This window comes from Pristiophorus japonicus, chromosome 7 (genome assembly GCF_044704955.1).
Source record: "Pristiophorus japonicus isolate sPriJap1 chromosome 7, sPriJap1.hap1, whole genome shotgun sequence".
Classification (NCBI taxonomy): Eukaryota; Metazoa; Chordata; class Chondrichthyes; family Pristiophoridae; genus Pristiophorus; species Pristiophorus japonicus.
In genome coordinates, this window is record NC_091983.1 from 187,686,347 (window position 1) to 187,711,555 (window position 25,209).

Genomic DNA, 25,209 nt, shown 5'->3' on the forward strand with positions numbered 1-25,209 from the left:
CATTGCTGGTTAAAGAGGAGAATAATGCAATAGTTAGGAAGGACATTAGCTTGAATGATGTGGAATCTATATGGGTAGAACTGCAGAACACCAAAGGGCAAAAAACGTTAGTGGGAGTTGTGTACAGACCTCCAAACTGTAGTAGTGATGTTGGGGAGGGCATCAAACAGGAAATTAAGGGTGCATGAAATAAAGGTGCAGCAGTTATCATGGGTGACTTTAATATGCATATAGATTGGGCTAACCAAACTGGAAGCAATACGGTGGAGGAGGATTTTCTGGAGTGCATAAGGGATGGTTTTCTAGACCAATATGTCGAGGAACCAACTAGGGGGGAGGCCATCTTAGACTGGGTGTTGTGTAATGAGAGAGGATTAATTAGCAATCTCGTTGTGCGAAGCCCCTTGGGGAAGAGTGACCATAATATGGTGGAATTCTACATTAGGATGGAGAATGAAGCAGTTATTTCAGAGACCATAGTCCAGAACTTAAAGAAGGATAACTTTGAAGGTATGAGGCGTGAATTGACTAGGATAGAATGGTGAAGGATACTTAAGGGGTTGACTGTGGATGGGCAATGGCAGACATTTAGAGACCGCATGGATGAACTACAACAATTGTACATCCCTGTCTGACGTAAAAATAAAAAAGGGTCAACCGTGGCTATCAAGGGAAATCAGGAATAGTATTAAAGCCAAGGAAGTGGCATACAAATTGGCCAGAAATAGCAGTGAACCTGGGGACTGAGAGAAATTTAGAACTCAGCAGAGGAGGACAAAGGGTTTGATTAGGACAGGGAAAATAGAGTATGAGAGGAAGCTTGCAGGGACATTAAGACGGACTGCAAAAGTTTCTATAGATATGTAAAGAGAAAAAGGTTATTAAAGACAAACGTAGGTCCCCTGCAGTCAGAATCAGGGGAAGTCATAACGGGGAACAAAGAAATGGCAGACCAATTGAACAAGTACTTTGGTTCGGTATTCACTAAGGAGGACACAAACAACCTTCCGGATATAAAAGGGGTCAGAGGGGCTAGTAAGAAGGAGGAACTGAGGGAAATCCTTATTAGTCGGGAAATTGTGTTGGGGAAATTGAAGGGATTGAAGGCCGATAAATCCCCAGGGCCTGATGGACTGCATCCCAGAGTACTTAAGGAGGTGGCCTTGGAAATAACGGATTCATTGACAGTCATTTTCCAACATTCCATTGACTCTGGATCAGTTCCTATGGAGTGGAGGGTAGCCAATGTAACCTCACTTTTTAAAAAAGGAGGGAGAGAGATAACAGGGAATTATAGACCGGTCAGCCTGACATCAGTAGTAGGTAAAATGATGGAATCAATTATTAAGGATGTCAAAGCAGCGCATTTGGAAAGAGGTGACATGATAGGTCCAAGTCAACATGGATTTGTGAAAGGGAAATCATGCTTGACAAATCTCCTGGAATTTTTTGAGGATGTTTCCAGTAGAGTGGACAAGGGAGAACCAGTTGTTGTGGTATATTTGGACTTTCAGAAGGCTTTCGACAAGGTCCCCCACAAGAGATTAATGTGCAAAGTTAAAGCACATGGGATTGGGGGTAGTGTGCTGACATGGATTGAGAACTGGTTGTCAGACAGGAAGCAAAGAGTAGGAGTAAATGGGCACTTTTCAGAATGGCAGGCAGTGACTAGTGGGATACCGCAAGGTTCTGTGCTGGGGCCCCAGTTGTTTATATTGTACATTAATGATTTGGACGAGGGGATTAAATGTAGTATCTCCAAATTTGCGGATGACACTAAGTTAGGTGACAGTGTGAGCTGCGAGGAGGATGCTAAGAAGCTGCAGAGCGACTTGGATAGGTTAGGTGAGTGGGCAAATGCATGGCAGATGAAGTATAATGTGGATAAATGTGAGGTTATCCACTTTGGTGGTAAAAACAGAGAGAAAGATTATTATCTGCATGGTGACAGATTAGGAAAAGGGGAGGTGCAAAGAGACCTGGGTGTCCTGGTACATCAGTCATTGAAGGTTGGCATGCAGGTACAGCAGGCGGTTAAGAAAGCAAATGGCATGTTGGCCTTCAAAGTGAGGGGATTTGAGTACAGGGGCAGGGAGGTGTTGCTACAGTTGTACAGGGCCTTGGTGAGGCCACACCTGGAGTATTGTGTACAGTTTTGGTCTCCTAACTTGAAGAAGGACATTCTTGCTATTGAGGGAGTGCAGCAAGCGTTCACCAGACTGATTCCCAGGATGGCGGGACTGACATATCAAGAAAGACTGGATCAACTGGGCTTGTATTCACTGGCGTTCAGAAGAATGAGAGGGGATCTCATAGAAACGTTTAAAATTCTGACGGGTTTAGACAGGTTAGATGCAGGAAGAATGTTCCCAATGTTGGGGAAGTCCAGAACCAGGGGTCACAGTCTAAGGATAAGGGGTAAGCCATTTAGGAACGGGATGAGGAGAAACTTCTTCACCCAGAGAATGGTGAACCTGTGGAATTATCTACCACAGAAAGTTGTTGAGGCCAATTCACTAAATATATTCAAAAAGGAGTTAGGTGAAGTCCTTACTACTCGGGGGATCAAGGGGTATGGCAAGAAATCAGGAATGGGGTACTGAAGTTGCATGTTCAGCCATGAACTCATTGAATGGCGGTGCAGGCTCGAAGGGCCGAATGGCCTACTCCTGCACCTATTTTTTATGTTTCTATGTTTCTATATCACTAAGGAAGTGGTACTCAGTAAGATAACGGGACTAAACATAGAAACATAGAAAATAGGTGCAGGAGTAGGGCATTCGGCCCTTCGAGCCTGACCACCATTCAATATGATCATGACTGATCATGCAACTTCAGTACCCCATTCCTGCTTTCTCTCCATATCCCTTGACCCCTTTAGCCGCAAGGGCCACATCTAACTCCCTTTTGAATATATCTAACGAACTGGCCTCAACAACTTTCTGTGGTCGAGAATTCAACAGGTTCACAATTTGCTGAGTGAAGAAGTTTCTCCTCATCTCAGTCCTAAATGGCATATACTTTATCCTTAGACTGTGAACCCTGGTTCTGGACTTCCCCAACATCGGGAACATTCTTCCTGCATCGAACTTGTCCAATCGAGTCAGAATTTTATATGTTTCTATGAGATCCCCTCTCATTCTTCTAAATTCCAATGAATATAAGCCCAGTTGATCCAGTCTTTCGTCTTATGTCAGTCCTGCCATCCTGGGAATCAGTCTGGTGAACCTTTGCTGCACTCCCTCAATAGCAAGAATGTCCTTCCTCAAATTAGAGGACCACAACTGTACACAATATTCAAGGTGTGGCCTCACCAAGGCCCTGTACAACTGCAGTAAGACCTCCCTGCTCCTATACTCAAATCCTCTCGGTATGAAGGCCAACATGCCATTTGCCTTCTTCACCGCCTGCTGTACCTGCATGCCAACTTTCAATGACTGATATACCATGACACCAAGGTCTTGTTGCACCTCCCCTTTTCCTAATCTGTCACCATTCAGATAATATTCTGCTTTCCTGTTTTTGCCACCAAAGTGAATAACCTCACATTTATCTACATTATACTGCATCTGCCATGCATTTGCCCACTCACCTAACCTGTCCAAGTCACCCTGCAACCTCTTAGCATCCTCCTCACAGCTCACACTGCCACCCAGCTTAGTGTCATCTGCAAACTTGGAGATATTACATTCAATTCCTTCATCTAAATCATTAATGTATATTGTAAAGAGCTGGGGTCCCAGCACTGAACCTTGCAATACCCCACTTGTCACTGCCTGCCATTCTGAAAAGGACCCGTTTATTCCTACTCTTTGCTTCCTATCTGCCAACCAGTTCTCCATCCACAATAACCCCAATACCATGTGTTTTAATTTTGCACACTAATATCTTGTGTGGGATCTTGTCAAAAGCTTTTTGAAAGTCCAAATACACCACATCCACTGCTTCTCCCTCGTCCACTCTACTAGTTACATCCTCAAAAAATTCTAGAAGATTTGTCAAGCAAGATTTCCCTTTCATAAATCCATGCTGACTTGGACCGATCCTGTCACTGCTTTCCAAATGCACTGCTATTACATCTTTAATAATTGATTCCAACATTTTCCTCACTACCGATGTCAGGCTAACCAGTCTGTAATTCCCTGTTTTCTCTCTCCCTCCTTTTTAAAAAGGTAGGGTTACATTAGCTATCCTCCAATCCATAGGAACTGATCCAGAGTCTACAGAATGTTAGAAAATTACCACCAATGCATCCACTATTTCTAGGGCCACTTCCTTAAGTACTCTGGGATGCAGATTATCAGGACCTGGGATTTATCAGCCTTCAATCCCATCAATTTTCCTTACACAATTTCATGACTAATAAGGATTTCCTTCAGTTCCTCCTTGTCGCTATACCCTCAGTCCCTATTTGTGTCTTCCTTAGTGAAGACAGAACCAAAGTATTTGTTCAATTGGTCTGCCATTTCTTTGTTCCCCATTATAAATTCACCTGATTCTGATTGCAAGGGACCTACATTTGTCTTTACTAATCTTTTTCTCTTCACATATCTATAGAAGCTTTTGCAGTCAGTTTTTATGTTCCCTGCAAGCTTACTCTCATACTCTATTTTCCCCCTCCTCTGCTGAATTCTAAATTTCTCCCAGTCCTCTGGTTTGCTGCTTATTCTGGCCAATTTATATGCCTCTTACTTGGATTTAACACTATCCCTAATTTCCCTTGTTAGCCATGGTTGAGCCACCTTCCCCATTTTATTTTTATGCCAGACAGTGATGTACAATTGTTGAAGTTCACCCATGTGATCTTTAAATGTCTGCCATTGCCTATCCACCATCAACCTTTTAAGTATCATTTGCCAGTCTATCCTAGCGGATAAATCCCCTGGACCTGATGGCTTGCATCCTCGGGTCTTAAGAGAAGTAACGGCGGGGATAGTGAATGGATGCATTTGCTGTAATTTACCAAAATTCCCTGGATTCTGGGGAGGTCCCAGCAGATTGGAAAACTGCAAATGTAACGCCCATATTTAAAAAAGGAGGCAGACAAAAAGCAGGAAACTATAGACCAGTTAGCCTAACATTTGTGGTTGGGAAAATGTTTGCGTCTATTATTAAAGAAGCAGTAGCAGAACCCACCACAATTTGGTCAGGCAGAGTCAGCATGGATTTATGAAGGGGAAGGCAAGTTTGACAAATTTGCTGGAATTCTTTGAGGATGTAATGAGCAGGGTAGATAAAGGGGAACCAGTAGATGTGGTGTATTTGGACTTCCAGAAGGCATTTGACAAGGTGCCACATAAAAGGTTACTGCACAAAATAAAAGTTCATGGGGTTGGGGGTAATATATTAGCATGGATAGAGGATTGGTGAACTGTTTTCTGTTAGAGAGTCAGGATAGATGGTTTATTCTCAGGTTGGCAATCAGTAACTAGTGGGGTGCCGCAGGGATCAATGCTGGGTCCCCAACTATTTACAATCTATATTAACAACTTGGAAGAAGGGACTGTGTGTAACGTAGTCTAGTTTGCTGACGATATATAGATGGGAGGAAAAGCAATGTGTGAGGAGGACACAAAAAATTTGCAAAAAGATATACACAGGCTAAGTGAGTGAGCAAAAATTTGTCAGATGGAGTATAATGTTGGAAAGTGTGAGGTCATGCACTTTTGCAGAAAAAAATCAAAGAGCAAGTTATTATTTAAATGGAGAAAAATTGCAAAGTGCTGCAGTACAGCAGGACCTGGGGGTACTTGTGCATGAAACACAAATGGTTAGTATGCCGGTACAGCAAGTGACCAGGAAGACCACTGGAATCTTGGCCTTTATTGCAAAGGGAATGGAGTATGAAAGCAGGGAAGTCTTGCTGCAGTTATACAAGGTATTGGTGAGGTCACAGTTTTGGTTTCCATATTTACGAAAGCATATACTTGCTTTGGAGGCAGTTCAGAGAAGGTTCACTAGGTTGATTCCGAAGATGAGGGGGTTGACTGATGAGGAAAGATTGAGTAGGTTGGGCCTCTACTCATTGGAATTCAGAAGAATGAGAGGTGATCTTATCGAAACATTTAAGATTATGAGGGGGCTTGACAAGGTGAATGCAGAGAGGATGCTTCCACTGATAGGGGAGACTAGAACTAGGGGGCATAATCTTAGAATAAGGTGCCGCCCATTTAAAACTGAGAAGAGGAGGAATTTCTTCTCTCAGAGGGTTGTAAATCTGTGGAATTTGCTGCCTCAGAGAGCTGTGGAAGCTGGGTCATTGAATAAATTTAAGACAGAAATAGACAGTTTCTTAACCGATAAGGGAATAAGGGGTTATGGGGAGCGGGCAGGGAAGTGGACCTGAGTCCATTATCGGATCAGCCATGATCATATTAAATGGTGGAGCAGGCTCAAGGGGCCATACGGCCTGCTTCTGCTCCTATTTCTTATGTTCTTATGTAACTGACCGACAATATCAGGGGAGTATAGCAAGTAGCCTCCAGAATGGTCCAGGCATCGGTTTTTCAATGCTGTTTCAGCATGCCAATGGTCCTCTCTATTATGCTGCGCATCGCAATGTGCGACATGTTATATTCCCAGTCAGCTTCCATCCGGGTTATGCTTAGGGGCGCCATGAGCCAGGTGGCCTGGCCGTACCCTTTGTCTCCCAACTGCCAGCTCTGCCCTTCTGGCTGCTGCTGAAACATGGCAGATATAGAACTCTCGCATAGGATGAATGAATCATGGGTGCTCCCAGGGTATATTGCATTGACTGACATGATGCAATGCATGTCGTCACACACGAACTGCACATTCATGGAGTGGGAGCCTTTTCTGTTCCTGTACATCTCGGAATCCTCCAAAGGTTCTCGCGAGGCGATGTGGGTACAATAAATGCAGCCCTGTACCTTTGGGACGCCAGCAATCCTGGAGAAGCCCACAGCCCTTTCACGCATTGCCTGAGTGGTCATGGGGAACTTTATGTCGTCATTCCTCTGGGCATATAGTGCAGCAGTCACCGGCCAAATGTAGATATGTGTTGCCTGTTGAGAAATGGTGCACACATCCCCAGTTGTGGCCTGGAACAATCCAGATGCATAGAATGAAAGTGCAGCTGTAACCTTCACTTCAACTGACAAAGCAGTCCTCCTGACGATTCTCGGTTGCAGGTCTGCTTTTACTAACTCACAGATCTCATTTACAACTTCTTTGCGGAAACGCAGCCTTCTCATACAGTCTGCTTCATTCAGGTTCAGGTGTGAACGCCTGTCTTGATATACCCGATGTGGGTAAAGGCCTCCTGCCCATCATCCTATGTGCTCTGGGGTTCCTCATGCGATGATGTCAAATCATTTGTCTCCTCCGCAGCACCATCATGCAGAAGGCTTGCACGAGATATAGCATTGTCAGTATTGCCCCCATGATTAAATTGTACCTTAGCAAGAAGCTCAAAACAGCAGGACAAGCTTCTTTGTTGTGTCTCTCAAAGGTCAACGCCCTAGTCTGGACCACACCCAGGTCTGGGCATGAGCAATAGGCTTGCTTAGAGCGGGAACCCCCCCCCCCCTCCCCCCCAACCCCACCCCGCCTGGGCTTCATTTGATGCTGCTGCATAGTGTAAGGGTTCTCATCCCTTCAGTTTGGTTGCCCCCCCGCTCCCCCATGTCTTTTGAAGCCGAGCCCCGAGCCCCTGTTTCCGGGCGAGGGAGCGATTGTGCAGGCCATCGCTTCGACCCTCGAGCCCAGTTTGGAGACGTTCGGTGGTGGCATGGCACTTTGAAATAAATCAAAAATTAAAGAATTGGATTCAACTTCCAGTTTCTGCATTTTAAGTTTGAAAAAATTAAGCTTCATGATGCATAGTTAATGTGTTCTTGACTCCCTCCAAAACTTCACATAAAAACAATGGTGTCTTTCTGCGCTGATTTTTTGATGTGCGCTGGTTTTTTGGGAGTGGTCACAAATGCCGTCCTAGGAGTTGGCCAAACTTGCACAAATCTGAAAAAATTACGCAGGCATCAGGTTACGCCCCCATGACGCACAAAAATACTAACCTAAAAAAATCATAACTAACTGAGTTACGCTGGTGTACAATCTTTGGGGAAACTTGGATTTTTAAATTTAGGCCAAAAAAAAGTGGCGCGTGCCAAAAAAACGGCGCAAATCACTGGGGAAAATTGAGCCCCATATGTGGTAATGCATCAAATTTGTCTTCAAACCATTTTCCAAAAATTGTCTCAGAGTGCCATATGTCATAGGGCATTACATTTCTTCCTATAATATAAAGGCATGTTTATGAAGTAGAATATGGGTTACATTACAAAATGCTAAAAGGGTTGGAAGCAGAACAATGATGAAGCCATGAAGTGGGGTACGGCGGGGGGGTGGAGGGGTTCGGGTGCTGGGGGGGAAAGGAACCTCAGTTTGCAGCAATCTCTTGAGTCACCAATCTCAACTGCATTGCTGTGGTTAAATGCTGAGTAGAGGTCAAGTATTTCCCACAGAAACAAAATGTCAAAAGGAGAATCATGCCCAGGCCACTTTTACTCCGAGCAATCAGTCTCAGAACAGTTTTGGTGAAGGCCTAGGAAAAAGTCAGCTGTCAATCCTCTTGATGCAAGAAAACCAAGAAAAGGAATGGCAGAAATTAACTTTAAAAACAAAAGAGCAAGGGCTAGACTAGGCTTAATGGCCACTTAACGTCCATTTTAACGCTGAAATGACGTATAATACCCATATAGCGCCCATTTAGCAATAAAATGGAAACTGACGGACATTTTTCGGAAACTTATCGCCGAGCGTTACTTTCCCCATCTGCTTAACGCCGGGAAAAAATAATACCGCCCGCCCACTTTTTTTGGGCGGAATCATCAGAATGGGTGAAATCAACGTCCATAATATCGCCCAGCGTTAGTTTCCGCCCTGAATTAACGCCGAGATTCAATAATACCGCCCGCCCATTTTTATTTGTCGCAAAGAGCACATTTGGCGAAACTAAAGCCCAGGAGATGGCCCACCGTCACTTTCACCACCTCGCACAGACATCGCCCACAATATCGCTCACCCAAAAATACACCCAGAAAAAGTGCAACTATTCTGAGCTAAAGCCAGCGGTGTGGCTGCCATTTTTTAAATCACAGGTCGCTTCACTCAAAAGGCTGCTTCAACTTCGGGGGAGTTTGCATTGTCTCTGGAGTTCTTCTCAGGTGAAGTGACCATCTCAACAGACATATTTTCAGATTCTGGACTATTGGGGGTTAACTCTAGGTGTATTTTAGCCATTTCTCAGCCTGCATCGATTAATACGCAGATGTGGCAGCGTGCAGATGGCTCAATGTGTGTTGCACATCATTATGTCCCCAATTTAAGATGTGCAAGAATGAGGAGGAGGGGCCAGACCATACAAACCCCGCACGTACAGGGAAAAGAGGTCTTATCGCGACATGTCCGACCACATCTGCCTTTGGCGACTGCTTCCACAAGGTGGTGATCAATAAAATACGTGAGCTCATCGGGCCACATATGCAGCCTGCCATCAGGACATCAGTGTCGGTCGAGGTCAAGGTCACCACGGCACTGTCTTTCTACATGTCCGGTTCCTTTCGGGCCTCCACGTCTGCCCTCTGTCTCACCATGCAACCCATCAATGCATTAGACAGGTCACGGGGATCCTGTACGCGAGAAGGATGGACTTATCAGCTTCCCCATGACTATGGAGGCTCAGGCTGACAGGTGGAGCATTCTACCACATTGCTAAGTTCCCCAGGGTGCAGTGAGCTATACAGTGCACTCACATCGCCATGCGACCACCTTCTCATGACCCGGAGTGTTTTCGTAACAGGAAAGATTTCACTCCCTGAAGGTCCAACTAGGTGTCGACCACAACCCGATCATCATGGCAGTGAATGGCAAATGTCTGGGCACCTTCGATGAGGCTCATATCCTGTGTGAGAGCGCTGTCTCTGACATCTTTAAGAGTCAGCCATAAGGACAATGCTGGATGCTTGGTGATAACCGATATAGCCTAGCCACCTGGCTGATGACCGCGCTGCATGACATCCACACTGAGGCCGAGAAGCGATACAACCAGAGCCACAGAGACACATGCAGTGTGGTCCAAAAAACAATAACTGTTATTAAGCAGCGTTTCAGATGTCGGACCACTCAGGAGGAGAGCTACAATACAACCCTGAGCAAGTAGGTAAATTCATGGTCGTGTGCTCCATGCTGCACAACTTGGCTATCAGGAGGGGCCAAGAATTGCCAGAAGGGACTGATGCTCCACCTCAGGAGAGAGAGGAAGAGGATGATGAGGCGCTGGATGCTGACCTAGGGCCAGTCAATCAGGCTGGCTATGCAACCATGCCCACGACCTCCTCCAGACCGCAGGAAAGGGCCCGTGGTGGCTACATAGCTGCAAGACTCTTACGTGAGAAGCTGATATCTGAACAATTTGCCTGAAATATTTGCGCTGTGAGTGACAATGCTGACACATTGCTGTGTGTGTGCAGCTCAGACATCAATGGTGCCCATCACCTTGGTGCCAGTTAAAGTTTACGTTGATTGGTTAAGTTGTATGCTTTCATGTTAAGGAATCACCAGTGTGTAACGGTCCAGCTCTCTGAGACAATGCACGACAAGGTTATGTTCAAAAAAAGATGTTATACCAACATTGGTCTGAAATCATAAGTATCACAGGTAAAAACACCCCACCCCTGCCCACACCCCACTTTTTCCATCATTGACATCAATCAAATGTTCAACATGTCCAGCAACACAGAATAAAAATGCAAAGCAGGAGGGTGTTCCCCACCCCCCATACATTACAACAAATTGCATACACCCAGATGGAGATATAACACAGCCATCACCTGCGGACATGCACCTCACTTTCCTTCCCCCCTCCCCTTCTCCCCACCTCTACCCATTCCCCTCCTCGCTCCACGGCGCCTGGCCGAGAAGCTCCTCAGGCTGTGCCTCATTGGGGGGGTATGAAGAGGTGGTGGTTGCAGAGGCACGGGAGCGGGGGTGCCAAGGGGGAAACATTCTCTGATGCAGAAGCAGGATTTTGGTCCTTGCTCTCATCTGTCGTTTGCAGTGATGGTGTGGAACCTAGGGATGGAGTGCTGTGTTCTGGGACCACTGGGTGGCCTGTGCCAGCAGTGTTCCTGGCTATCGCATCCAGAGCCTCCGCCATCTGCGGACTGTACTCAGTCATGGTGGCCAGCTGTAGGGATATGTCCCCCAATGCTTCAATGAGCTGGTCACCAATGTCTACAGTCCTCCTGGACAACTGGACCATCGCTCCGGTCTCGTGGCACTTGTGGACCAGACCTGCCGCGTCCACGAGGCTTCCGTGAGGTCGGCACCATCCTGGGGACAAATGGGGTGCCCTTTGGCGAGGTGCTTGGGGCCAGCACCTCCAGAGTGGAGGCAGGAATGATCGGAGGACCACTAAATGGCCTTGGGGTAGAATGGCTTCTGGAGCGTGGCGAAGCAGGTTCCTCAAAGTCGGTGCTCTCATCCGGAGAGAACAGACCCAGCGGATTGACGGGCGAGAATCAGAGCTCCTCAGCACCAGATGTAGTAGGATCATCCAGAAAGTCGGGCCCTGCACCCCCACCTTCTGGGCTCTGTGGTTTTGCCTGGGCCCGTGCTGCTGGCTGAGCTGCAAAACACAAATGAGGTTATTAGAGGAGAAGGGGGTGCTAGGGTGACAAGGTGAGTCCAGCGCTACACACAGCATATGCACGACAAAAGCACCACCACTATCAAAATCATCACAGACATCACATTTCATCACCATCAACACATTGTGCATTGCAATGATTTTCATTATGCCAGCATTATTTCTAGGACAATTTTAGAAATCATCTATCATATATGATTGTTCGGATATGAGTGGGTGTAGCATCTATTGACTTTACATCACGCAATGGTGTAAGCTTTACTCACGTGGCATCACTTCAGGGTCTGCAGAAGCTTCCGTGGCTGTCCGGGTGTGCTTCCCTATGAGTTCGAGCACCCGTTCCTCCATGTCAGTGATGTTGCTGGGGACTGGTGGCCCCCCCATCCATTCGCCTCTGCACAGACCTCATCGTCGACAGCTTCTTCTATAAAAGATAACAGGACGACATGGCATGAGATCATTGCGTGATATTATTGATAGGTACTGTCACAAAGACTGATACAACACATAACCAACAGATGTAATCATGCTTATTGTTATGTATGTGAACCTCACCTGTGTGTAAGACTTTCCACTAGAGGGCACACCTGTGGGAGACCTAAGGGTCACCTGTGTACCCTGGTGCAAGCAGGTATAAAAGGCAGGCCACCAGGTTGCTGTCTTACTTTGGAGTTATATTAAAGAGACCAAGGTCACAATGGTTTGAGTTTACAACACAGTCTCATGGAGTTATTCTGATCATAAAACTTATTATGACAATTATCATTCTTTACCTAAAGACGATAACGTGACCGCAGGCTTTGAGTAAAACATTCCCGGTAAAAGTGGAAGGCCTCACATCTGCTGATAGTCACTCATGACTGTTACAAATCAAATTATATAAATACATGAGTACATGTAAGTAAATGTAATACTTACTCTTGCGGATCCCACAAGGTCGTTCCATCGTTTGCGGCATTGGTTGCCCTCACGCACCTCATTGGTCGACGACGAGACCACCACGACTACCTCGGTCCATATCTTTGGAGTGGGCTTCCCACGACCTCCCTGTGTCAAATCGCCCCAGCGTAACTTGACCTCCTGCAGGAGGGAGGCATTTGCCTCGTCTTAGAATCTCCTCGCTCTTTTGCGCACTCCAGTGTGCTCTTCTCTCAGCTCACTGCTCTCTCCAGCGTCAGTCTCCACAGTGTGCTGTGATGCCTCCTCCTCTCCCTCGATTATAGGTCAAATTCGGGCAAATATGTGGCTGGTAACAGCTAACTTTTTTTTCCCTATTTGCTGTAGGGCTCGAAAGCCTCCTTCCTCCCAAAGCAGCCACACCACAGCTGTCATGTATCTCACATTACTGTATATAACTGTATCTTACCATGCTATACATGACTGAAACTGGATATGACCTGTAACAATAAGCATACCTTACCACCAGGGGTGCACTTGCAGGAGACACTCCATACCTGTCCCACTGAGGTATATAAAGGGAGGTCTCAGGCAAGTGCGGGACTGGAGAGCTGGAATTAAAGGTGCAGGTCCTGAGTGATCTTGACTTCAGCATGTGTCTCGTGTAAATCAGTACATTAGAGTCAGGACTTAACAGTGATGACGAGTTACGGGATCACAGAATCCACAGAATGGCTACCAACAGCTCAGATGAGAAATACAATGCTGGAGACAATTGGGATGACTTTATAGAAAGGCTCCAGCAAAGCTTTGTGACCAAAGACTGGTTGGGCGACGATAAGGCAGACAAGAGAAGAGCCCATCTCTTGACCAGCTGTGGCTCGAAAACATACGCTTTAATGAAAGACCTGCTGGCATCCGAAAAACCAGCAAGCAAGTCGTTTGAAGAATTGAGCACACTGGTGAGAGACCACCTGAAGCCAGCGAGCAGCCTACACATGGCCAGACACAGGTTCTACAACTGCAGACGCTGTGTGGGCCAAAGCATACCCGATGAACTAAGGAGAGAAGTACGGAGAGACTTTTTTATTGAAGGAATAGGCCATGCAGGCATATTCCGAAAGCTTATAGAGACTAAGAACTTGACTCTAGAGACAGCAGCACTGGTCGCACAGATGTTCTTGGCAGGCGAAGAAGAAACGAGGCTGATCTATACTTCGGGAACGACAACCAACGAGGCAGCGGAACAAGGGGTTCACATTGTGAAACAAACCGCTACCCCCATACACAGACAAAGGCAGGAGAACAGGCCTTCAACAGCAGACAGTGGCGCCAGAAGCCATCAAAATCAAGGGCCACCTGAACGGCCGATCACACCTCATCAACCCACATTGCGAGCAATCAACAACAGATTGAGAGAAACTCAAGGGAGATCAGCCAGACGTAGTTCATCCTTCGGAAACAATGGAAACAGTCTGTGCTGGAGATGTGGGGGAAGGCACTCAATCAGGGAGTGTCGATTTCAGCATGCCGTTTGCAGAAACTGCAACTACACAGGGCATCTGGCTCGCATGTGCAGAAAAACAGCAGCTCGGCTGGTATACGAATCGGAAGGGTCGGAAAGCGGACCAGAAGACGGTTGGAACAGTGCACGGGACGCCGAGGTACAGCAGGTTAAAACGATCAATGTCCATTGTTCTTACACCAAGACGCCTCCAATTATGATGAGGGTTCTACTCAACGGGATACCCGTCAACATGGAACTGGACACGGGGGCCAGTCAATCCTTCATGAGCGTTCAACAATTTGAACAGCTGTGGCCGCACAAAAGCAACAGACCAAAACTCACAAAGACCAACACCAAACTAAGGACCTATACTAAAGAAATCGTCCCAGTCCTTGGCAGCACCATGCTCTCAGTCACACACAAAGGGATGGTGCACCGACTTTCCCTGTGGATTGTTCCCGGGGATCTCCCAGCACTGTTGGGGAAAAGCTGGCTAGCAGAACTTAATTGGAAATGGGATGATGTTCACACCATGTCGACAGAGGAACGGACCTCCTGCTCAATAGTTCTAAGCCGTTTTGAACATCTCTTTCAGCCAGGTGTGGGCACCTTCAAAGGGGCTAAAGTTAGAATCTACATCACACGGAATGCCAGACCGGTTCAACACAAGGCTAGAGCTGTGCCTTATGTGATGAGGGAAAAGATTGAAAACGAACTGGGCCGGCTTCTGCGGGAAGGCATAATTTCTCCCATGGAATTCAGCGACTGGGCAAGCCCCATTGTCCCCGTCATGAAGCCTGATGGATCTGTGCGAATCTGTGGTGATTACAAGTCTACCATAAACAGAGTCTCCCTACAGGACCAATACCCGCTGCCCAGAGCGGAGGACCTATTTGCCACGTTGGCTGGAGGAAAACTTTTCTTGAAACTTGACCTCACATCTGCGTATATGACGCAAGAACTGACTGAAGAGTCTAAGCTACTCACCACCATCAACCCACATCGAGGCCTTTTTGTGTACAATCGATGCCCATTCGGCATCAGGTCGGCAGCGGCTATATTCCAGCGCAACATGGAGAGTCTGCTCAAGTCCATCCCAGGGACGGTTGTGTTTCAAGATGACATACTCATCACGGGCAGGGACACCGACTCTCATCTCCGCAATCTTGAGGAAGTACTAAGTCGATTGGATCGGGTAGGCCGAAGAGTTAAGAAATCCAAGTGTCTGTTTCTCGCGCCTGAGGTTGAACTTTGCCGCTGATGGAATCCGCCCAACTGAATCCAAAACCAAAGCGATTCGCCTGGCACCCAGGCCCCGGAATGTCTCGGAACTGCGCGCCTTTCTCAGGCTACTCAATTACTTTGGGAACTTTATGCAGAACTTGAGCATGCTGCTGGAGCCTCTCCACGTGCTACTCAGAAAGGGGTGCGATTGGTTTTGGGGGACACACCCAAGAACGCGCCTTCAATAAGGCACGCAATGTTCGATGTTCCAAGAGTGTTTTAGCCTTTTTTGACCCAGGTAAAAAGTTAGTCCTTACTTGTGATGTGTCAGCGTACGGGGTCGGGTGCATTTTACATCACATCAATGATGCGGGTAAATTGCAGCCCGTTGCTTATGCCTCCAGGTCACTTTCACAGGCGGAGCGCGGGTACGGTATGGTTGAGAAGGAGGCGCTCGCGTGCGTGTACGGTGTCAAAAAGATGCACCAATATCTTTTCGGAGCCAAGTTTGCATTAAAAACCGACCACAAACCCCTCACGTCCCTACTATCCGAGTGCAAGGCAATCAACGCCAACGCCTCGGCGCGCATTCAGCGGTGGGCACTCATGCTGGCAGCTTACGACTACACGATAAGGCACAGACCAGGCACAGACAACTGTGCCGACGCGCTTAGCAGGCAACCCCTGGCGACCACAGGAGGGTCCGACGAACAGGATTGTGAGATGGTCATGGCAATCAATGCCTTTGAATCCACAGGTTCGCCCATGATGGCTCGCCAAATCAGAGCATGGGCAACCAGCGACCCCACGTTATCTCTAGTTAAAAGATGCGTTTTAACCGGTGACTGGGCAGAAGCTCGCGATGCCTGCCCCGAGAAGGTCAAACTCTTCCATAGGCGCATGCATGAACTCTCACTACAGGTAGACTCCCTGATGTGGGGCAGCCGAGTAGTTATGCCCTTACGAGGCAGGGAGGCGTTTGTCCGGGAGCTCCATCGCGAGCACCCGGGGATCGTCCTTATGAAGGCCATAGCCAGATCTCATGTCTGGTGGCCTAGCATTGACGCGGACTTGGAGCTCTGTGTCCGTCGGTGCACCATTTGTACCCAACTCAGTAATGCCCCCAGGGAGGCCCCCCTAAGCCCCTGGCCCTGGCCCACCAAACCGTGGACGCAGGTGCATGTAGACTATGCGGGCCCATTCATGGGCAAAATGTTCCTCGTAGTCATTGATGCATTTTCAAAATGGATCGAGTGCACCGTTTTAAACTCGAGCACCGCCTCCACCACTGGAGAGCCTTAGAACCATGTTTGCAACGCACGGCATTCCTGACATATTGGTCAGTGATAATGGTCCGTGCTTCACCAGCGCAGAATTTCAGGATTTTATAGTTGACCACGGATTAAATCATGTTAAGACGGCACCTTTCAAGCCGGCCTCCAATAGCCAGGCGGAGCGAGCAGTGCAGATCATTAAACAAGGCATGCTCAGAATCCAAGGTCCCACGCTGCAGAGCCGCCTGTCGTGACTGCTGCTGGCATACAGATCTCGTCCGTCCCCACCGTGCCTTTGCGGCGAATGCACGAATTTTAAGTGCGTCCCTCAGCACGTACTCCTGGATCTTGGATTGCGCCAGTCTGCAACACGCAGACGTGGACATCTCCTTGCTCTGGAAGACCAGCAAGTTTCGGCAAGACCAAAGAGCGTCTTTGACCGAGTTGATGACCCTCCAGCAGCAAGTGATGTCTGTCTCAGTGTGTGTCCCTGGGAACAGCCCGTAGAGCACAGAGTCCTGTGTTACGGAGCTGCTCGGGATGAATCTCGACAGCAACCACTGCATCCCTTTCCAAACCTGCCTTGCAAAGGCGCAATCCTGAAGGAGATGGGTGACAGTCTCGTCCGCCCCGCAACCGACTCGGGGGCACCGTGCCGTGCTGCTGAGATGTCGGCTGTGCATGAATGCTCTGACAGCTAAGGGCCACAGTTTAAAGCACTTCTGCCACGGTAAACCCGGGGGCAGGAATCAGTACAAAACTCCCCTCGGGCTGTACTTGTTACTTCTTTTTTGTGTACATGGAGCACCATGATCTGTAAACACCTATGTAGTGCCATGTACAATGCAAGGTCTGTTTTGTAATGCACGTTGAAAAGAAAAATGTAAATGTACCGTCACCCATTCCGTGTACTGTATAGTGACACATGTAATGTAATTTGTTGAATGTACTACAATGTATCCCGTATTGTACCGAATTGTACTTGAACTGAAAAGCAAGGAAATGTATCGAACGGAACTGCCGTCAGCACCCAAATGTAGTGTATGGGATTGCTGACCGCAGCTAAGTGTACTGAACTGTTTTTGAATGTACTGTACAAATTTTTATATGAATAAAGTATATTTTGAAATTTAAAAAAACAGATCGCGTCCGCATTTGTTGACTGGGGTTCCCCCCGCAGAACTATTGATGAAACGAACCTTAAAGACCAGGCTCTCGTTAATCCTCCCAGACATGCATGAAATTGTTGAGGTTAAGCGTCAAAAGCTAACTGAGTATCATGAAATTCGAGGGGGAGGTGGAATGTGATAGGGGACAAAGTATTTGTGCTAAACTATGGCCGGGGTCCCAAATGGCTTGCAGGGGCAGTAACAGACAAAGAGGGAAACAGGCTACTGGTTGTACAAATGGACAATGGCCAAATCTGCCGGAGGCATGTAGACCAAGTAAAAAGTAGATTCACTGATAACACTGAAACATAGAAACATAGAAAATAGGTGCAGGAGTAGGCCATTCGGCCCTTCTAGCCTGCACCACCATTCAATGAGTTCATGGCTGAATATGCAACTTCAGTACCCCATTCCTGCTTTCTCGCCATACCCCTTGATCCCCCTAGTAGTAAGGACTTCATCTAACTCCTTTTTGAATATACTTAGTGAATTGGCCTCAACAACTTTCTGTGGTAGAGAATTCCACAGGTTTACCACACTCCGGGAGAAAAAGTTTCTCCTCATCTCGGTCCTAAATGGCTTACCCCTTATCCTTAGACTATGACCCCTGGTTCTGGACTTCCCCAACATTGGGAACATTCTTCCTGCATCTAACCTGTCTAAACCCGTCAGAATTTTAAACGTTTCTATGAGGTCCCCTCTCATTCTTCTGAACTCCAGTGAATACAAGCCCAGTTGATCCAGTCTTTCTTGATAGGTCAGTCCCGCCATCCCGGGAATCAGTCTGGTGAACCTTCGCTGCACTCCCTCAATAGCAAGAATGTCCTTCCTCAGGTTAGGAGACCAAAACTGTACACAATACTCCAGGTGTGGCCTCACCAAGGCCCTGTACAATTGTAGCAACACCTCCCTGCCCTTGTACTCAAATCCCCTCGCTATGAAGGCCAACATGCCATTTGCTTTCTTAACCGCCTGCTGTACCTGCATGCCAACCTTCAATGACTGATGTACCATGACACCCAGGTCTCTTTGCACCTCCCCTTTTCCTAATCTGTCACCATTCAGATAATAGTCTGTCTCTCTGTTTTTACCACCAAAGTGGATAACCTCACATTTATCCACATTATACTTCATCTGCCATGCATTTGCCCACTCACCTAACCTATCCAAGTCGCTCTGCAGCCTCATAGAATCCTCCTTTCAGCTCACACTGCCACCCAACTTAGTGTCATCTGCAAATTTGGAGATACTACATTTAATCCCCTCGTCTAAATCATTAATGTACAGTGTAAACAGCTGGGGCCCCAGCACAGAACCTTGTGGTACCCCACTAGTCACTGCCTGCCATTCTGAAAAGTCCCCATTTACTCCTACTCTTTGCTTCCTGTCTGACAACCAGTTCTCAATCCATGTCAGCACACTACCCCCAATCCCATGTGCTTTAACTTTGCACATTAATCTCTTGTGTGGGACCTTGTCGAAAGCCTTCTGAAAGTCCAAATATACCACATCAACTGGTTCTCCCTTGTCCACTCTACTGGAAACATCCTCAAAAAATTCCAGAAGATTTGTCAAGCATGATTTCCCTTTCACAAATCCATGCTGACTTGGACCTATCATATTACCTCTTTCCAAATGCACTGCTATGACATCCTTAATAATTGATTCCATCATTTTACCCACTACCGATGTCAGGCTGACCGGTCTGTAATTCCCTGTTTTCTCTCTCCCTCCTTTTTTAAAAAGTGGGGTTACATTGGCTACCCTCCACTCCATAGGAACTGATCCAGAGTCAATGGAATGTTGGAAAATGACTGTCAATGCATCCACTATTTCCAAGGCCACCTCCTTAAGTACTCTGGGATGCAGTCCATCAGGCCCTGGAGATTTATCGGCCTTCAATCCCATCAATTTCCCCAACACAATTTCCCGACTAATAAGGATTTCCCTCAGTTCCTCCTCCTTACTAGACCCTCCGACCACTTTTATATCCGGAAGGTTGTTTGTGTCCTCCTCAGTGAATACCGAACCAAAGTACTTGTTCAATTGGTCCGCCATTTCTTTGTTCCCCGTTATGACTTCCCCTGATTCTGACTGCAGGGGACCTACGTTTGTCTTTACTAACCTTTTTCTCTTTACATATCTATAGAAACTTTTGCAATCCGCCTTAATGTTCCCTGCAAGTTTCTTCTCGTACTCCATTTTCCCTGCCCTAATCAAACCCTTTGTCCTCCTCTGCTGAGTTCTAAATTTCTCCCAGTCCCCGGGTTCGCTGCTATTTCTGGCCAATTTGTATGCCACCTCCTTGGCTTTAATGCTATCCCTGATTTCCCTTGATAGCCACGGTTGAGCCACCTTCCCTTTTTTATTTTTACGACAGACAGGAAGGTACAATTGTTGTAGTTCATCCATGCGGTCTCTAAATGTCTGTCATTGCCCATCCACAGTCAACCCCTTCAGTATCATTCGCCAATCTATCCTAGCCAATTCACGCCTCATACCTTCAAAGTTACCCTTCTTTAAGTTCTGGACCATGGTCTCTGAATTAACTATTTCATTCTCCATCCTAATGCAGAATTCCACCATATTATGGTCACTCTTCCCCAAGGGGCCTCGCACAACGAGATTGCTAATTAATCCTCTCTCATTACACAACACCCAGTGTAAGATGGCCTCCCCCTAGTTGGTTCCTCGACATATTGGTCTAAAAAACCATCCCTTATGCACTCCAGGAAATCCTCCTCTACCGTATTGCTTCCAGTTTGGTTAACCCAATCTATGTGCATATTAAAGTCACCCATTATAACTGCTGCACCTTTATTGCACACACCCCTAATTTCATGTTTGATGCCCTCCCCAACGTCACTACTACTGTTTGGAGGTCTGTACACAACTCCCACTAACGTTTTTTGTCCTTTGGTATTCTGCAGCTCTACCCATATAGATTCCACATCATCCAAGCTAATGTCCTTCCGAACTATTGCCTTAATTTTCTCCTTAACCAGCAATGCTACCCCACCTCCTTTTCCTTTTATTCTATCTTTCCTGAATGTTGAATACCCCTGAATGTTGAGTTCCCAGCCCTGATCATCCTGGAGCCACGTCTCCGTAATCCCAATCACATCATATTTGTTAACATCTATTTACATAGTTAATTCATCCACTTTATTGCGGATACTCCTTGCATTAAGACACAAAGCCTTCAGGCTTGTTCTTTTAACACCCTTTGTCCTTTTAGAATTTTGCTGTACAGTGGCCCTTTTTGTTCTTTGCCTTGGGTTTCTCTGCCCTCCACTTTTCCTCATCTCCTTTCTGTCTTTTGCTTTTGCCTCCTTTTTGTTTCCCTCTGTCTCCCTGCATTGGTTCCCATCCCCCTGCCATATCAGTTTAAATCCTCCCCAACAGCACTAGCAAACACTCCCCCTAGGACATTGGTTCCGGTCCTGCCCAGGTGCAGACCGTCAACTTAGGTCAGCTTATACATGGGTTACAATGATAGTTGAATACATGACATCACCTTCCCCCCAAAGTCTTATTGGGATCACAGGTTAAATCTCTCTGGTGGTTTACGCTCCCTTGTAGAGGACCTGAGTTGGGGCTCCGGTTGTTGGGCGCTGGCCTGAGTGTCTGCTGTTTGCGGTGCCTCAAGCCTGTCCGGACTGCCCACAGTGACTGGGCTCTCCTCCACTTGGTTCCGGTGTTCGGTCACCTGTCGTGGAGTGAACTCTATGTCATGTTCTTCCTCTGCTTCTTCGATGGGGTTGCTGAACCTCCTTTTAGTTTGATCCACGTCTTTGCGGCAGATTTGTCCATTGGTAAGTTTAACTACCAAAACCTTATTCCCCTCTTTGGCAATCATAGTGCCTGCAAGCCATTTGGGCCCTGCAGCGTAATTAAGGACAAAAACAGGGTCATTGACATCAATACACCACGCCCTCACATTCCGTCATGGTAGACACATTGTGGCTGACGGCTGCTCTCAACAATTTTTTTCATAGTGGGGTGTATAAGGGATAACCTGGTTTTGAGCGTCCTTTTCATTAGCAGCTCTGCGGGTGGAACCCCTGTGAGCGAGTGTGGTCGGGATCTATTAGCCAACAGGAGGCGTGATAAGTGGCTTTGTAGGGAACCCCCTTTGATTCTGAGCATCCCCTGTTTGATTATCTGTACTGCTCGTTCCGCCTGGCCGTTTGAGGCCGGCTTGAACGGTGCCGTTGTGACATGGTTGATTCCATTGCCTGCCATGAAGTCCTGGAATTTAGTGCTTGTGAAGCACGGGCCATTGTCGCTGACCAAGACATCCTGTAGACCATGGGCGGCGAACATTGCCCGTAGACTTTCTACCATGGCAGAGGATGTGCTTGAATTTAAAATGGCACACTTAATCCATTTGGAGTAGGCGTCTACTACAACCAAAAACATTTTTCCCATGAAAGGACCTGCGTAGTCCACATGGATGCTTGACCATGGCTTGGCGGGCCAGGACCAGGGGCTAAGGGGGCTTCCCTGGCTGCGTTGCCCAGCTGAGCACTCGTGTTGCACCTGCGAACACAAAGTTCCAGGCCTGCATCTATCCCTGGCCACCAAACGTGTGACCTGGCAATTGCCTTCATCATGACAATGTCCGGGTGCTCATTGTGAAGTTCTCTGATAAAAACCTCTCTGCCCCACAGTAGGCAATCGGCCTGAATCGAAAATTCATCCTTGCGCCTATGAAACGGTTTAAATTCTTCAGGGCATGCCCCATACGTGGCTGCCCAGTCCCCATTCAGGACACATTTCTTAATTAAAAACAGTAGCAGGTCTTTATTTGTCCAGACTTTAAGAACATAAGAACATAAGAATTAGGAACAGGAGTAGGCCATCTAGCTCCTCGAGCCTGCTCCGCCATTCAACAAGATCATGGCTGATCTGGCCGTGGACTCAGCTCCACTTAACCGCCCGCTCCCCGTAACCCTTAATTCCCTTATTGGTTAAATCTGACTTTAATCTGACGGGCTGTCACAGGTGAGCCTTCGCTAGTAGGAGCCTGCTGAGTGCATCGGCACAGTTTTCAGTGCCCGGTCTGTGCCGAATTGTGTAGTCATAGACGACTAACGTGAGTGCCCACCTCTGTATGCGGGCCGATGCATTCGCATTTATGGCCTTGTTGTCAGCCAAAAGGGACGTTAGGGGTTTGTGATCTGTCTCCAGCTCAAATTTCCTGCCAAACAGGTACTGGTGCATTTTTTTTACTGCATATACACATGCTAGTGCTTCCTTTTCTACCATCCCGTAGCCCCTTTCTGCCTGGGACAGACTTCTGGAGGCATAAGCTACCGGCTGTAACTGACCATTGGCATTCACATGCTGCAACACACACCCAACCCCATAGGATGATGCATCGCATGTTAAAACAAGTTTCTTACATGGGTCATATAACGTTAACAGTTTGTTGGAGCATAACAAATTGCGTGCTCTATCAAAAGCCGTTTCCTAGCTGTCCCTCCAGACCCAATCACAACCTTTGCGTAGGAGCACGTGTAGCAGCTCTAACAGCGTGCTCAATTTGGGAAGAAAGTTAGCAAAATAGTTCAGGAACCCGGGAACGAACGCAGCTCCATCATGTTACGGGGTCTGGGTGCTCTCTGGATCGCTTCCGTTTTGGATACAGAAGGTCTGATCCCGTCTGCTGCTACCCTCCTCCCCAGGAATTCTCCCTCTGGAGCTAAGAAGACGCACTTCGCCTTTTTCAGTCGCAGCTCTACCCGGTCCAGTCTGCATAGCACCTCCTCCAGGTTGTGGAGGTGTTCTTCAGTATCGCGACCCTTGAAAAACCACCGTCCTTGGAATCGACTTGTGGAGGCTTTCCATATTTCGCTGAAAGATCGCGGCGGCCGAACGAATCCCAAAAGGACATTTGTTATACTCAAACAACCCCTTGTGTGTCGTGATGGTGGTCAGCTTCTTCGACTCACTCGCCAGCTCTTGGGTCATGTAAGCTGAGGTCAGGTCCAATTTTGAAAAATGTTTGCCACCGGATAGCGTCGCAAAGAGGTCCTCTGCTCTCGGTAGTGGGTACTGGTCTTGGAGTAACACCTGATTGATGGTGGCCTTGTAATCGTCACATATCCTGACCGACCCATCCGCCTTAACCACCGGCATGATTGGGCTCGCCCAGTCACTGAATTCGACTGGCGAGATGATGCCTTCCCTCAGCAGACGGTCCAATTCGCATTCTATCTTTTCCCGCATCACGTACGGCACCACTCTGGCCTTGTGGTGTACTGGCCTGGCGTCCGGGTTTATGTGAATCACTACCTTGGCCCCCATGAAAGTGCCAATGCCAAGTTGAAATAATGAGTCAAATTTGTCCAGGATCTGTGAGCATGATATTCACTCCACAGAAGAAATTGCATTGACATCGCCCCATCTCTAGTTCATGACAGCAAGCCAACTCCTCCCCAGTAGTGCGGGACCGTCCCCCGTGACAATTCAGAGTGACAACCTGTTCTCCAAATCTTTGTGGGTCACGACTACCGTGGCGCTGCCTAGCACCGGAATGATCTCTTTTGTATATGTCTGTAGCTGTGCGTCAATCGGCAATAATTTTGGCCTCCTGGCCTTGGACGTCCACAACTTGTCGAACTGTTTGATACTCATCAGGGACTGGCTGGCCCCCGTGTCTAGCTCCATTGATACTGGGATGCCATTGATGAGCACTTTCATCATTATTGGTGATGTCCTGGTGTATGAACTGTATATGTGCTCCACATGAACTCGCTGAACTTCAGCTTCCAGCGATTTCCCCCAGTGTCCATTTGGCCTCATAGGGCTTACATCATCCCCATCCTCCTCGTACATCAAGCTGGCTGCAGGCTTTCTGCAGATACGTGCTAAGTGATGTTGCAGTTTCTGCAGGCTCTGGCTGGGTGTTTGCCTCCACACCTCCAGCATGAGCTGGAGGCCCATTGTTGGAAACAAAAGGTCCATTACCAGTCGATCGTCTCTGACTGTCTCTGTAACTGTCCTTAAGCACACCATTAACAGGTGTTGATTGCCCCATTACTCGCCGTATTGTCCTTTGCGATGGCATGAATCGCAGTTCAGCTAGCCATTGTCTCTGTTGAATTCCCTCTTTGGGTTCGACTACATGCTGAGGCATGTCCAATTGCCCTTGTCTGCCTAGAGAACTGTGTGCTGCGTTAACAATGTTGACTCCCTGGTCGTTTGCTGCATTTGAGCCAAGATTTTTGTCATACATCATTCTGGTCTCTTCTTCCCCGAGATAAATGTCTGGGCTATCAGAGCCACCGCTTCCAAGGTCAAGTCTTTGGTCTCAATCAGTTTCCTGAAAACCCCAGCGTACCCGATGCCCTCAATAAAAAAGTCTCACAGCATCTCTGCTCTGCATGCATCTGGGAACTTACATAGGCTCGCCAGTCGCCGGAGATCTTCCACGAAGTCAGGAACGCTTTGCCCTTCTCA